Below are 14785 nucleotides of genomic sequence, written 5' to 3'. Positions count from 1 at the left end.
TGTGCGCACAGGCAACTTGTGTTTCAGCACCTCGACCAACTCAGGCTTCAAGTCAACTGGGAGAAAAGCAAGCTCTCCCCTGTGCAGAGCATCTCTTTCCTCAGTATGGAGTTGGACTCGGTTACTCTCAGGGCACATCTTATGACCAAACATGCTCAGTCAGTGCTGACCTGCCTGAAGACCTTCAGCCAGAAGGTAGCAGTGCCAGTGAAACAATTTCAGAGGTTCCTGGGACATATGCCATCCTCAGCGGTGGTTCTCCCCCTCAGGTTGATGCATATGAGACCACTTCAGCACTGGCTACAGACTCAAGTCCCGAGGTGGGCATGGTGCCATGGCACCCGGCGTGTGACCATCACACCACAGAGTGCTGTCAGACTTTCAGCCCTTGGTCGGACCTGGCGTTTCTATGGGTAGGTGTTCCCCTAGAGCAGGTCTCAAGGCACGTTTTGGACACGACAGCTCCTTGAACTCAGGCTGGGGCACTGTGTGCAATGGAAGGCAGTCTCGGGGCTCTGGACAGGGCTGTATGCCTTGAAGTGACGTCTCTTCGTGAACTGGTGTTCTTCCCATGGGGAAGACCCACAGAGATGCGCCGTCGGGTATGTACTGTCTTTCCTTCAGGAAGGGCTGGAGAGATGGCTGTCTCCCTCTACCTGAAAGTGTACGTGTCTGCCATAGCAGCTTACCACAACACACTGGACGGGAGGCCCTCATGACAGTGCGACCTGATCAACAGGTTCCTCAAGGGCACGAGGAGGTTGAATTCTCCTAGACCACACCTGATTCTCTCTTGGGATCTCTCTGTGGTCCTTCCTGCCCTACAGAGAGCCCCCTTTGAGCCCCTGGAGTAGGCCGAGCTCAGCACTTTGTCTCTGAAGATGGCCCTCCTGGTGGCGTTCACTTCCATCAAGAGGGTGGGGGACCTGCAGGTGCTTTCTGTTACCAGCGAATGCCTGGAGTTCGGGCCGGCACATTCTCACATGATCTTGAGACCCCGGCCCGGTTATGTGCCCAAAGTTCCCACCACTCCTTTTCGGGACCAGGTGGTGAACCTGCAAGTGCTCCCTTCATAGGAGGAAGACCCGGCCTTGTCTTTGCTGTGTCCGGTTTGCACCCTGCAAATCTGTCTGGACCGCACGCAGAGCCTTAGACGCTCAGAGCAGCTCTTTGTCTGTTTTGGAGGACAGCAGAAGGGGAAAGTTGTCTCCAAGCAGAGGCTAGCCCATTGCATTGCGGATGCCATTTCTCTTGCATACCAATCTCAAGACTTGCCATGCCCCTCGGGAGACCGGGCACACTCCACTAAAGGTGTTGCGTCCTCCTGGGCACTGGCAAGGGGGGCCTCTCTAGCAGACATATGCAGAGCTGCGGGTTGGGCTACACCCAATACCTTTGCAAGGTTTTATAACCTACACATAGACCCGGTTTCAACCCATGTGTTACGCGGTAACAGCAGGTAGACCTTGCGGCCGGTTGGGTGTCCCGCTTGCATTGCGCCTTTCCCCTTTTTTCAAAGTTGATAATGTGTGCCTTTTTGTCCACAACAGTTCCCCGTATCTGGTGAATCCCGGACACCTCTTTAATTCTTAAGCACTGTTTGGTGACGAACTTGGCGGAGTAATGACACCAGGCCCAGTACTCGTGGTATGCCCCTTTTCAGGTGAGCCCATGTGCTCGGGCTCAGTGTTCCATGCATGGGGATTCCCCCTTGGTAATCCCATATGATGAGTTTCCACTGTTTCTTTTCCCCTTAGGTGAACCCTGTGTTTCCCCTCACCAGAGCTTTCTCTGCCTCGGCATCTGTGGCTGCGTACCCTCTTTGTAGATAGGATCCTCCAGTGGTATCATTCCATATGTGAACTTCCCCGTTGGTAAGTCCATGTGAGGTACTCTCCACGTGTTAACCTCCCTGCTTAACAGCAAATCAGGTAAGGCACCGCCGTTAGCCTACTTGGGTAAGTGCCTCCTCCCACCCTTAACGGGACTAGGGAGATGCTTACCTAACTCGCTGTAAGGTCACGATGTGGTTGAGCGCTCACTGCAAGGCACGCAGAAGCTTGCCCTTGTCCACTCTTCCGTACCTCGTGACATGGTTCAGCGCCTGCGGCGTTTCCTATAGGAACTCCTAGTGTCACTACATCGACTCAACGTTGAGTGAGTGACAGACAGGGAATTGATGTAACCTCTGTTCCCTGATGGAGGGAACGAGACGTTGTGTCCCTCCTGCCGTGGCGCTGAACTGGCCACAATTCTCTATCGGCTCCTCAGCATAAATCTGAATGAGTGGTGCATGCCATCTCCTTTTATATCCGTATATCCGGGGGCGGAGAGTGGCATGCAAATTCCACTCACCCATTCTCATTGGCCTTTTCTATTTTAAGCAAAGGTGATTGGGGTTCTCAAGATCGAACCCATCGTGTCACTGCATCAGCACAATGTCTCATTCCCTCCATCAGGGAACAGAGGTTACATCAGTAACCAATATGTTTTTGGCACCATTCTGAGTAAAGTCTAGACTCTTTTGTGCATGAAAATCCCAGGAGATCAGCGGTTACAGAAATACTCAAACCAGCCCATCTTGTCATTATGGGGTATGAAGTGTAGATTGATGTGAAAAAAATAAAATAATTTTAATTATTTTAGTATAAGGCTGCAACATAACAAAATGTGAAAAAAATTAAGGGGTCTGAATACTTTCTGAATGCACTGTATACATCAATTGAAATACTGTTGCTGATAGAGATTGTTGGTAAAATAGTTGCCACTCATATTTGCCCAGCCCTACAGCAATAAGCAATCAATAAATCCAAAATGACTTGCGTCGGCACTATTGATATTGTTTCTTGCCCAAGTGTGTGTAACCTGGATAGATTTAGTACCCCTACATCCCCATCAGTAAGGCTCAAGTACCCATTCATCAACAATAAACCAGAAATGTGTTTCTTTTTCACTTGTATCATTCTGATATTACACGTTATAACGTAAAAATGTATTACAAATGTAATCCCAACGAGTTGGTGAACTTAAGTTTTACATGTTGTTGTGACAAGACAGGAGAGGAATGAGGATCTAAATGCAGCCTTTAATAAAACAAAAGTAAACCAGGTAACTCAGAACATAATGAAAACACAGGGAACAAAAGCACAGCATACAGATGAAGACTGACAAAATTCCTGGGGAAAACAAGGGCTTAAATACACAAGAGAATGAGGAACACCTGGGGAAACAATCAGGGGAAAACCAATCATGAAAAGAAACCACAAAACTAACAGGAAACAGGAACAGGGAACTAAACCAGAATTACAATATAAGTCAAAACAAACAACAGGGAATGTGACAGAGCCCCCCTTTTAAGGAGCGGATTCCAGACACAAAAACAAATTGTCCATGGGGTGTGGGGGAAAAAAAAACAAGTAGTTCTGGGGGGGGCACAAGAGGCAAGGGGAGCAGAGGAACAAGGCAAAAGTCAGGGAGGCTTGAAACCAAGGTGGAGCCAGAGGGATGGAGTGCCAGGGCGACACTGCAGGCTCGGAGGACCAAGGAGATCAGAGCAGAACAGGTGGACGGCCAGGTGACCAGGGAGACCAAATCAGATCAGGTGGATGGCCAGGAGACCAAGGAGAAGACCTCAAGTTGGGGACTGGGTCAGGAGTCCTGGGAGGTGGCCGCAGGACAGGGACAGGGTCAGGTGGTGGAGCCGCTGTAGGAGGAGTCTCTGGGGGAGCAGGCAGAGCCGCAGGAGGAATGGTCTCTGGGGGGGGAGCCGCAGGAGGAATGGTCTCTGGGGGAGAGCCGTGGAAGGCGGAGCCGTGGGAGGCTCGAGACTAAGAGTCCTGGATGATTGGGAAACGACCTCCGTGGGCGTGGGCAGAGACTCGGGAACGACCTCCATGGGCGTGGGCAGAGACTCGGGAACGACCTCCATGGGCGTGGGCAGAGACTCGGGAATGGAAACTTTTCTTCTCTTCCTCCTCCGGATGGCCGAAATTGGCAACGCTGGCTCTGGGACGGATGAGGCTGGCAACGCTGGCTCTGGGACGGATGAGGCTGGCAACTCGTTGGCCGTGGTGGGCGTTGATCATGGCAGGCGTGGGTACTGGCTCGTTGACCGTTGGCGCAGACAATTTGAGGTAGGGTCTTCATGGACCTATGCACCGACATCAGTGGCAGATCATACAACTTGAAGACAGGGGCTGTGGAAGGCTTCGAGGCAGGGGCCATGGAAGGCTGAGGCAGGGGCCGTGGACGCAGGGTTCCCGCCATAATACACTGTATAAAGAGAACCGCTAAGTTCCAGAGCCTTCTCCACATAATCGCTGAGCGTCCAGTGAGGATTAGCCGGAGGAATGAGTTCCCTCAGTGCACTATTCAGACCGGCCCGCAAGAAAACCACCAGAGCACGGTCTGGATAGCGCACTACGTTTGCCAGCTCTAAAAACTCATGGGTGTGATCCTCAACTGGATGGTCCCCTTGCTGAAAGAGTAGAATCCTCGGGAATCCTAGATCCATTTCTCGGTCAGTCTTTCTGTGAAGAGACAGGAGAGGAATGAGGATCTAAATGCAGCCATTTTTAATAAAACAAAAGTAAACCAGGTAACTCGGAACATAATGAAACAAAACACAGGGAACAAAGCACAGCATAATACAGATGAAGACTGACAAAAAAACTAGGGGAAAACAAGGGCTTAAATACACAAGGGAAAACAAGGTAATGAGGAACACCTGGGGAAACAATCAGGGGAAAACCAAAAGAAACTACAAAAGGACTGCAAAACTAACAGGAAACAGGAACAGGGACTAAACCAGAATTTCAACATAAAAGTCATAACAAACAACAGGGAATATGTGTTTTCTTTCTTTAAAAAGGAACTGAATATGTGTTAACTCCAATTTTTTTTATTTTTTATTTTTTTTATGTATTATTATAAGTGATGTGTTTAAAGTTTTAATTAAATTTTAAGAGAGTTTTATTTTCCTGTGTTAGAGGTATAACAAATAAAAATCTAAATTTTTTCAAGTTCCACCTGGAACCTTCTTAAATATGCCCTGGGGTGAGCATACACCTGGTTGGGAATCACTTACTGTATCTAAAGCTTCTTAGATTGTTATAGCAGTTTAATATTATCTTATTGAGTTTTTGAATTCTTCATGCATGTTTTGGATTTATTTATTCTTGGTCCTGTGTGACTTCCTAAGATTACTACCCAGCCTCAAATGTCAGCAATGAGTAGATTGAGACAACTGATCATTGATCAATAGGTCTTGTTTCTCAGAGAAACTGGGAAGGTAAAGAAGTTGCCACCAATGTATTATTCAAATATTCCATTGACCTTTAAAATCACACTGTGTTTCTGCTGATATGTGTACTTTTTTGCTCATTCTGGTAAAAGAGAATCAAACTGCATCATCAGACTCTTTTAAAAACATACACTGTTTGTAGTGCAGAGGTCTTTGATTTTATTTCTAAGAAGATCTTTAAAATTGTAAAACTTACTGGTGTGTTTATCCAGGGATTAAGATGAGTCGTTTATGCCAACTTTATGCTGCTGGAAATGGAAATTAAGCAGTGGAAATGCACTGCATAATAAATAGCTTATGAGGGAAAGTTGTTATATACACTGCACTGTCAAACTACTGCAGGACTCAGAGGATTTCACTTGGAAAATGAAATCAGGTTATTTGTGAAGTCATATGTGTAACGAATGAGGCTGGTATCCCTTCAGCCGACCACCAGAGGGACCCGAATACTGACACTATACCGTTTCTTTTATGGTGACTTCCTGTTTGTACTATATAAATAGCAATGCTTCTCCATTGTGACTTTGTGAAGTATTGCCAGTTTCACTGCCTTACCAAGCATTGTTCTCATTGCCTGTTTATTGTCTACTTGTTATGACTATTGTGCCTTGTAAGGGGGTTTAGAGGAAAGGAGGAGGCGAGAACCGGCTTGACAACTTAAATAATAATTTATTAACCAAAAACCCAACCAAAAACACACAACTAAAAACACAGCACAGCTGCCTGCAATTCTCTCTCTCTCGAACTGTCGTCCCCGGCCGCCTTTATCCCTCGCGCGCCCCATCAGGCTGATTGGGGACCGGGTGTGTCTCATTCCAGCCCGGCCCCGCCCTCCTCAGCTCTACACTCCTCCTGGCGTTGCCTCAGGCTGGGGAGCCCCCGGCATGACGTACATCCCCCCCCACCCTTCCTCGCCGGGTGGGGGGGGGCGTGCCTTATGCCCCGACTGCCGGCGGGTCCTCCCCGCCTTCCTCAACCTGGGAGGAGACAGGAGGGGAAAAAACCAACAACACAAAATGGCGAGGGAAAGGCCAACACGGAGCGGCAGAGAGAGAGAGAGGAGAGAGAGAAAAAGAAACTCACCGGTTCTCTGATGCGCCGTCGCGTGGTCCCCGATCACTACTCCACCCTCTCAGGCGGACTGCAGCCGCTCCTCCCTGGGCGGACCGGAGTCAGACCTCCGACCCCCAGCGGACAGAACGCCCCTCCGTGTTCCCGGCGTCCCGTGGGGACTCTCCTCCGCCCCTGGCAGTGGCCCTACCACTCCAGGCGGTCGGGGAGTCGCTTCCCTCCTCCCCCCCGCGGATGGCGGTCTTCTCTCGACCCCTCCGCGTTCCCGGGGGACGGCAGGGCACTCCTCCGCCCCCGGCAGCGGCTCCCTCGCTCCAGGCGGTCGGGGAGTCCCGTCCCCACTCGCCTCGCGGACGGCGGCCGTTCCCCGCGTCCGGGTAGTCGGGCTACTCCGTCCCCTGTCGGACGGCAGCGGCGCTCCCCTGGGTAGACGGCAGTGTCGAGGACTCTGCGACGGGAATCCCTCCTCCTTCCCAGGTTTCGGCACCAGTGTAAGGGGGTTTAGAGGAAAGGAGGAGGCGAGAACCGGCTTGACAACTTAAATAATAATTTATTAACCAAAAACCCAACCAAAAACACACAACTAAAAACACAGCACAGCTGCCTGCAATTCTCTCTCTCTCGAACTGTCATCCCGGCCGCCTTTATCCCTCGCGTGCCCCATCAGGCTGATTGGGGACCGGGTGTGTCTCATTCCAGCCCGGCCCCGCCCTCCTCAGCTCTACATGCCTGTTTCACTCGATTACAGATATTGGATTACTTTTTTGCTCTGTTTGCCTGGTTGGACTGATTACCTGTGTAACGACTACTTTGCCTGCTTTAACGATTATGTCTCTGCCTTGTGTCTTGGTTTTTGTTTGCTGATTATAATAAACTTCTTGCATATGGATTCTACCCTTGCCTCCATGTCGAGTCCCTTACAATATGCTTGTATAACAAAGTATTGCTAGTCCATTTTCTTGAATTAGAGCCATTTTTGCTTTACTGGTGATCTTACAAAAAGTACAGAACAGTTTACAATGTTGCCATTTGGCAAATGTGTATAAAATTGAGGCCTAATGTAGCTGTTCACATGCTATTTTCATTTAATACTGTTTCTTAAGTGTGTGGCTTCAGTGGAAATAACTGTAATCATTGGCTAAACATCTAAAAACACACAATATATGCATTCAAAACATCGATACACAATAAAAACACAAACAGCTGGGGCTATGTTCAGAATGGAATATATATTTCAAACACTTTGTTTTTGTCACATCACCTCATTACGTTGCATTTGAGTGGAGTCCAGTTATCAAACTCAAAACTAAAATGGCTGTTTTTAGTTTAGTTTTGTTGATTTTTAGCCATTTTTAATACATTTTTGTTTAAAAATGTCTTAAGTTTTTGCAGGCCGATCAAATTATGCAAAAAACTAACAAAAAACAAAGAGATCACACTGGAAATGGAAGATCAAGTCAAGCATATTGCATTGTGGCATACAGGATTCCTTGCAGTATCCTCATTCACTATGCACATTTTGGCAAATGTAGTAGGTCATATGGGTGCTCTATGCGTAAAGACATTTTGTGTACAGTGCACAGTTTACATACTATATACTTCAGAAATGGTAAGATAAGCTTATTAGTATGCTATTTCAAACATTGCCACAGACAAAATTCAATTGAAAACTCACTGGAGTATGCGCTGCTTCATTTCAAATCTAAACTTCAAGAAACTTTTTTGACAAGCATTTAATAATTGACACAGAATGGAAACATCACATATCTACTTAGGAAAAAATAAGACAGGCTTTGAGTCATATATCAATAGTGCAAAAAAAAAAAAAAAATAAATAAAAAAAAAAAAAAAAATTCAGCTGCATGCCTAAAGAAAAAAAAAGTAAAAAAAGAATAAACAAATTGTATCACAGTCCACTTCAGAACCACTGACCAGACCTTGGCACTTTTTTGACCTTACTTGCAGGGGAGATGTAGAGGAAATGGTTGATTCCACGGACCATCTGCCTACTGGCCCAGTCTAGTCTCAGGATAGCTTTTGCTCATCTGCAGACTGCTGATGCTAAATAGTCATTCGTTTAAGACTGATAGCTTGCTTCTTAGCTATAGGAGAGGGAATGGTTCCTAGAGAAAACACCAAAGGATAGGGTTGGTATGTCAATCTTTTTTCACTGCAATTCTATCAGAAAGACTCACAGACTTGGTAAAGTTGACTTGACATTTATTTGATGAAATTATATTTAAACACAAAATATATTTTCTCTTTTGGCGTAAGCCCCATCTGGTGGTCCGATGAGATTGCTACTCGAATGTCAGATCCTGCCGGAGATAGGAGGCAGGGGGCAAGGAGCCTACCCCCGTGCAGGACGGGACTCGGCTGGTGGTGGAGGGTAGGTAGAGGTTACCTTGTTGGAACACTGAAACAGTGTAGCTGGAGTAAAATGTCATTCTTGTTATTTTATTTTATTTCCTTTAAATACCATATTTCTGTGTTTATATTATGTATTATTATCCAGATTTAGCGAACTTCATGAAATTTTGTTCAGAGTTGTTTCCAAGTTAGATTTGTTTTATGAGGATTGGAACTTTATTTCTCTGTATACTGGAGTATTTGTGTGGAGGGGGAATGTCATCATTGAAGCGCTGCTGGCGTTATGCTTGCACAGCGCATGTGTCATCTCAGTTTGTTAGAGTGCGCTGAGGTGAACAGATGCATGTGAAGATTCTCTCCATAATTAATAATGGTATGTAATGTTTTATTGAATAAATTCTATTTCAGTGCTGGTTATGTATGTTATACATATTCGAAATAGCACTGTTCATGTTCATTCATGCATTGATGTAGTATTTGGGTTTTGATCTACTTTGAGATTTTGACTAACTAGCATTATATGTTTAGTGTGTACCGGATTGGAGAGAGAGAGCATTGTCCATTGTTTCACTGATGGTATATCCTCTTTACAGGTATGTTAATAATTTATGTGTTTCTGGGGTTAATCTGTTAATAATGTATATAATATATTTTGGTGGTATATATTTATATATACAAAATCTATCCTATCTCATCTAGGCCAGCACGTGCTACACCACCCAGCCCCTGGCTGTCTGACATCCTTCATGAACATTGGACTGACCTCAGGGCAGCTGAGAGGAGATGGCGGAAATCTAAAGATCCAGCAGATCTAGGTGGTCTCTGCTTGCAACTTTTTCAGACAAGGTTAAATCTGCAAAAACCTCCTATTACCAGAACAAGATCAACAGCACCACAGACACTCACAGCTAGTTTAGAACATTCAACACACTTCTCTGCCCTCCCCCTCCACCACCTGACACATCACTGACAGCAGATGTCTTTGCCACATTTTTTACTAATAAGGTTACATCCATCAGCAATACATTCTCAGCACCACACCCTGTCAAACACCGGTCTCCTGTATGCAACTCTTCTGTCTCTATGTTCTCTCCTCTGACTGACACTGAGGTCTGTAAACTCCTCCTCTCCAAGCACCCCACCACCTGTTCCCTTGACCCCATTCCTTCTCACCTTCTCCAGGCCATTTCTCCATCCATCCTACCTGCACTCACACACATAATTAACACATCTCTACTTACAGGCACTTTTGCCACTACATTCAAGCAGGCTCGAGTAACCCCGCTGCTGAAGAAACCCACACTTAACCCCACACAAATAGAACACTACAGAGCAGTCTCTCTCGTCCCATTCATGGCAAAAACACTTGAAAGGGCAGTTTTCAATCAAATCTCTGCCTATCTCTCACAGAACAAGCTGCTGGATGACAATCAGTCAGGTTTCAAAAGTGGACACGCCACCGAGACTGCCCTGCTGTCTGTCACTGAGTTGCTCAGACAGGTGAAAGCTGAATCCAGATCATCCGTCCTGATTCTGCTGGACCTTTCTGCAGCCTTTGACACAGTCAACCATCAGATCTTACTCTCTACCCTCTCCTCGCTGGGCATCACAGGAACTGTGCTTGACTGGTTTAACTCCTATCTCTCAGGTAGGTCCTTCAAGATAGCCTGGAGAGGTGAGGTATCCAAGCCTCATCAGCTACTTACTGGGGTACCTCAGGGATCAGTGCTTGGGCCACTGCTCTTCTCTATATACACAACATTACTGGGACCCATCATTCAGGCACATGGTTTCTCTTACCACTGCTACGCTTATGACATGCAACTCTACTTGTCTTTCCAGCCCAACGACACCACAGTGACTGCTCAAATTTCTGCCTGCATGGCAGACATCTCGGCCTTGAAGGATGAAGGAGCACCACCTGCAACTCAACGCAGCCAAGACTGAACTCCTTGTCTTTCCAGCCAACCCTGCTGTTGAACACAACATCACCGTGCACCTGGGTGCAACTACAGTAACGCCTTCCAAAACTGTCAGAAATCTAGGGGTAACCATCGACAACAGACTACATTTCACAGACCACATCTCAAAGACCGCAAGATCATGTATATTTACACTCTACAATATCAGGAAGATAAGACCCTTCCTCTCTGAACATGCCACACAACTGCTTGTCCAGTCACTTGTCATAACTAGACTGGACTGCTGTAACGCTCTCATTGCAGGCCTCCCTGCATGTGCAATTAGACCCCTGCAAATGATCCAGAATGCAACAGCACGTCTGGTCTTAAATGAACCAAAGAAAGCGCATGTTACACCACTCCATGTCTCTCTCCATTGGCTGCCGATTGATGCAGGTATCAAATTCAAGGCTCTGATGCTGGGATACAGAACAGTAACTGGGTCTGCTCCAGCATACCTAAAATCATATCTGCAGAGCTATGTGCCCACTAGAAGCCTGCGGTCGGCTAAGGAACGTCGCCTTGTTGTACCAACACAAAGAGGCACCAGAACACTTTCCCGGACTTTCAGCGTCATCATACCATGTTGGTGGAACAACCTTCCCAACTCCATCCGTGAAGCTGACTCACTCTCTGTTTTCAAAAAATGACTAAAAACACATCTTTTCCATGAGCACTTAACCAGTCATTTAAAAAATAAATAAATAAATAAAAAATATTCCTGTTGTATGTTATTCTGTTTTGAATACTATTCTGATGCTAGTGAAACTTTATAATATGGCACTTTTTTGGAATGTGTAGATGCAAACGCAGTGGTCTGTGAGGTCGGCGTACCCGCTAAGACCAGTGGTTTTGCGACAGGGGAATCAAATACATTAGAACGAGTGTTAAACATGTTGGAAAGGGTGCTAGAGCGTACAAGCATACCTGCCCCTGAGTCCAGGCATAAAGTAGCCCTGTGGCGCCGTTCTTCCCCAAGTGGTGTGTGCGGTGAAAGGTCACACTCGACCCACTCACACTGCACGAGAGAAAAGAGGTGTCTAAGCTGTCTAGAGGTTGGGCATCAATGGAAAGATTGTCGCAAGGTCATCGACCAAACTGTAGCGCAAGCCGCTGATGTAACTAACCAGGTAAACTGGTAAGTCAACCCCTCAATGACAAAAATGATCTTGTGGCCATTTACGATAGCCTTTGCCAAGCTGCAAGTGATTGTTCTGTTACAGGGTTTGGCAAGGCTAGATAAAGCTGATGGCCTGTTTTACACTGATGTAATTGTAAACAATACTGTTCCTTGCCAAGCCCTGTTGGACAGCAGCTCCATGGCATGTACAATAAACGAGGACATGGAACGTAAACTGATGGATGCATGTGGGTCTCTTGAACCCGATCAGTCCCACACTGACATCTTACTAGTCGGTTGCGGGGGTGTACTGGTCAAGCCCAAGTGTATCCTTCAGCTCAAGATGTGTGTGTATGGGCATACAGTGATGGTACCTACCTTGGTTGTTCCAGGCCAAAAGGACCTGTTGATTATCGGCACTAATGTCATCAAGTATGTTCTCCATCAACTTAAGCAATCTGACAGCTACTGGCACGTAAAGAACCGGCCAGATAGCACTGAAGAACCTGAGATCGAGCAGTTTTTGAGCATGCTGTCTGGGCATAATAGGTGGAAGGGGGATAAGATTCCAAATGTTGTTGGTACAGCTAAGTTGGCTCAAGCTGTCACACTGTTACCCCAGCAAAAACATCTAGTGTGGGCGCGACTCCCTACAACCTCCCCTATTTCTATGGGAAGTACGGTAGTTGTTGAACCCACTGACACTCAAGCTCATAGGAAAAGTGTTATCGTGGGGCATGTCATAGCCACATTGCCTGGTGACAGATGGGTGCCAGTTAAAGTGATCAACCCATTGTCCAAGCCTGTCAAGTTGAGATGGAACACTAAGATCGCTAATGTGTCTCCGGTCATTGCGGTCGAAGACTTGGATGTGCTGGCTAAACACGAGCACAAAGGTGCAGTGAGTATGCAGAGTCATACTGTCTCTAGTGGTGTGGACATAGCGAGTGAGGGTCAATCTCCCTCTGACATCCTAGATGCACTGCAAAGGATGGGCCTCTGCAATCTAGACATCTTGTCTTGCGAAGTGACCCCGTATTGGAAGAACCAGCTTTTGCGGTTGGTTCAGGCACACGAGGGGTGTTTTCTAAGCATAAGCTTGACTGCGGTAAGGCTAGGGATGTTGTCCATAGAATTCATCTGTCGGATAGTCGTCCATTCAGACTCCCCTACCGCCGTGTTCCTCCAGCCCAGTATCGAAAGCTGAGGATGGTGCTTTTGGATATGGAGGAACAGGAGCTCATTCGGAAGTCCAGTAGTGAGTGGGCCTCTCCACTAGTGCTGGTATGGAAGAAAACCGGGGATCTCAGAGTCTGCGTTGACTATCGCTGGCTAAACGCCAAGACAGTAAAGGACGCTTATCCCTTGCCACACCAGGCAGATTGTTTGGTGGCTCTGGGCAGAAATGCTATTTTTAGCACAATGGACTTGATCGCCGGCTATTATAACATCACCATGGTAGAAGTGGACAAAAGGTTCACGGCTTTCACAATGCCGATGGGCCTTTATGAGTTCAATCGCTTACCGCAAGGGTTGTGCAACAATCTGGCTAGTTTTATGTGTCTGATGACTAATATTTTCTGTGACCAGAACTTTCTGACCCTGTTGTGCTACTTAGACGACCTCCTCGTGTGCACATCTAACGCGGAGGAAGCCATTAAGAGACTCGAGATGGTATTCAAGAGGCTAAGTGCGCACGGGTTAAAGCTAGCCCCTAAGAAGCGCTATTTTCTTAGGAGATCAGTATGGTTCTTGGGACACATTATTGATAGCGCAGGGGTGGCAGCTGACCCAGACAAGGTTAGCGCTTTTGCGGAAGTGACCGAGTCAGACCTGATGATGGAGGATGGAGTGACACCCTCTTAGTGAAAGATTAAATTGTTCCTGGGGATGGTGTTGTACTATCAGCGCTTCATCCAAAATTGTACTAGCATAGCAAAACCGCTGTTTGCTTTGACTGCTGCACCCAAGGGTAAGAAGGTCCAAGGAAAGGGAGCTGCTTCGTTCAAGCGGTTGAGTCCTGGTGACTGGAGGGAGGAGCATAGTATGTCCTTTCAACAGATCAAAGCTGCTCTGATAAATTCCGTCGTACTGACACACCCGGACTTTACAAAACCGTTTGTCTTGTCCACTGACACATCGTTGGATGGCTTAGGTGCTGTACTGTCGCAAATGGCAGAGGGTGAGGACAGAGCTCGGCCTATTGCTTTTGCTAGTAAGGCACTCACACGGGCTCAGGCGAGGTACCCTGCTCACCCCTTAGAGTTTTTGGCTCCGAAATGGTCTGTCTGTGACAAGTTCAGCCATTGGTTGAAGGGCCATGAATTTGTCATCTGGACAGATAATAATCCATTGACTTGTATTTTAACGAAGCCTAAGCTCGATGCGTGTGAGCAGAGGTGGGTCGCCAAGCTGGCACCTTACAGTTTTAGCATTAAGTATATCCCTGGTAGTAAGAACATAGTGGCCGATGCTCTGAGCCGACAACCTTTCATCCGCACTTGTGTTAGTCAGAGGCTTCGAAATGAGCCTTATGGTGCGCTGCTGGCAGAAGCAGAGAAACTTGGCAATGATGCCATTCAGAAAGTTTTCAGGCTCAGCACTAATATCCAGGGTGCAGAGTGTTCTTCGACTATAGCTCAGTGTAGTGGGTCGATCATTGGTCCTGAAGTGTCTGCGGTGTTAGAAGGTCACATGGATTGGGAGGTAGGAGTGTCTTTCGGACAGTGCACGTTGCCGGCCTTCTCTTTGGAGGAGCTTCGGGAAAGGCAGCAGGAAGATCCCTGTTTGTCCAGAGTCCTGTCCTACGTGGGTAGGGGAAAGAGAGCCTCGTGAAGGGAGTGTGCAAAAGAAACTCAGAGGGTCCTTCGGGTTTTGAAGCATTGGGAGAGAGTGAAGATGCTGGATTGAGTGTTGTATCGTGTCAGTAAGGATACTCTGATGGGGAAAAAATTGTTACAG

Source organism: Myxocyprinus asiaticus, chromosome 21, assembly GCF_019703515.2.
Source record: "Myxocyprinus asiaticus isolate MX2 ecotype Aquarium Trade chromosome 21, UBuf_Myxa_2, whole genome shotgun sequence".
NCBI classification, from domain to species: Eukaryota; Metazoa; Chordata; class Actinopteri; order Cypriniformes; family Catostomidae; genus Myxocyprinus; species Myxocyprinus asiaticus.
This window is presented reverse-complemented; position numbering follows the sequence as displayed.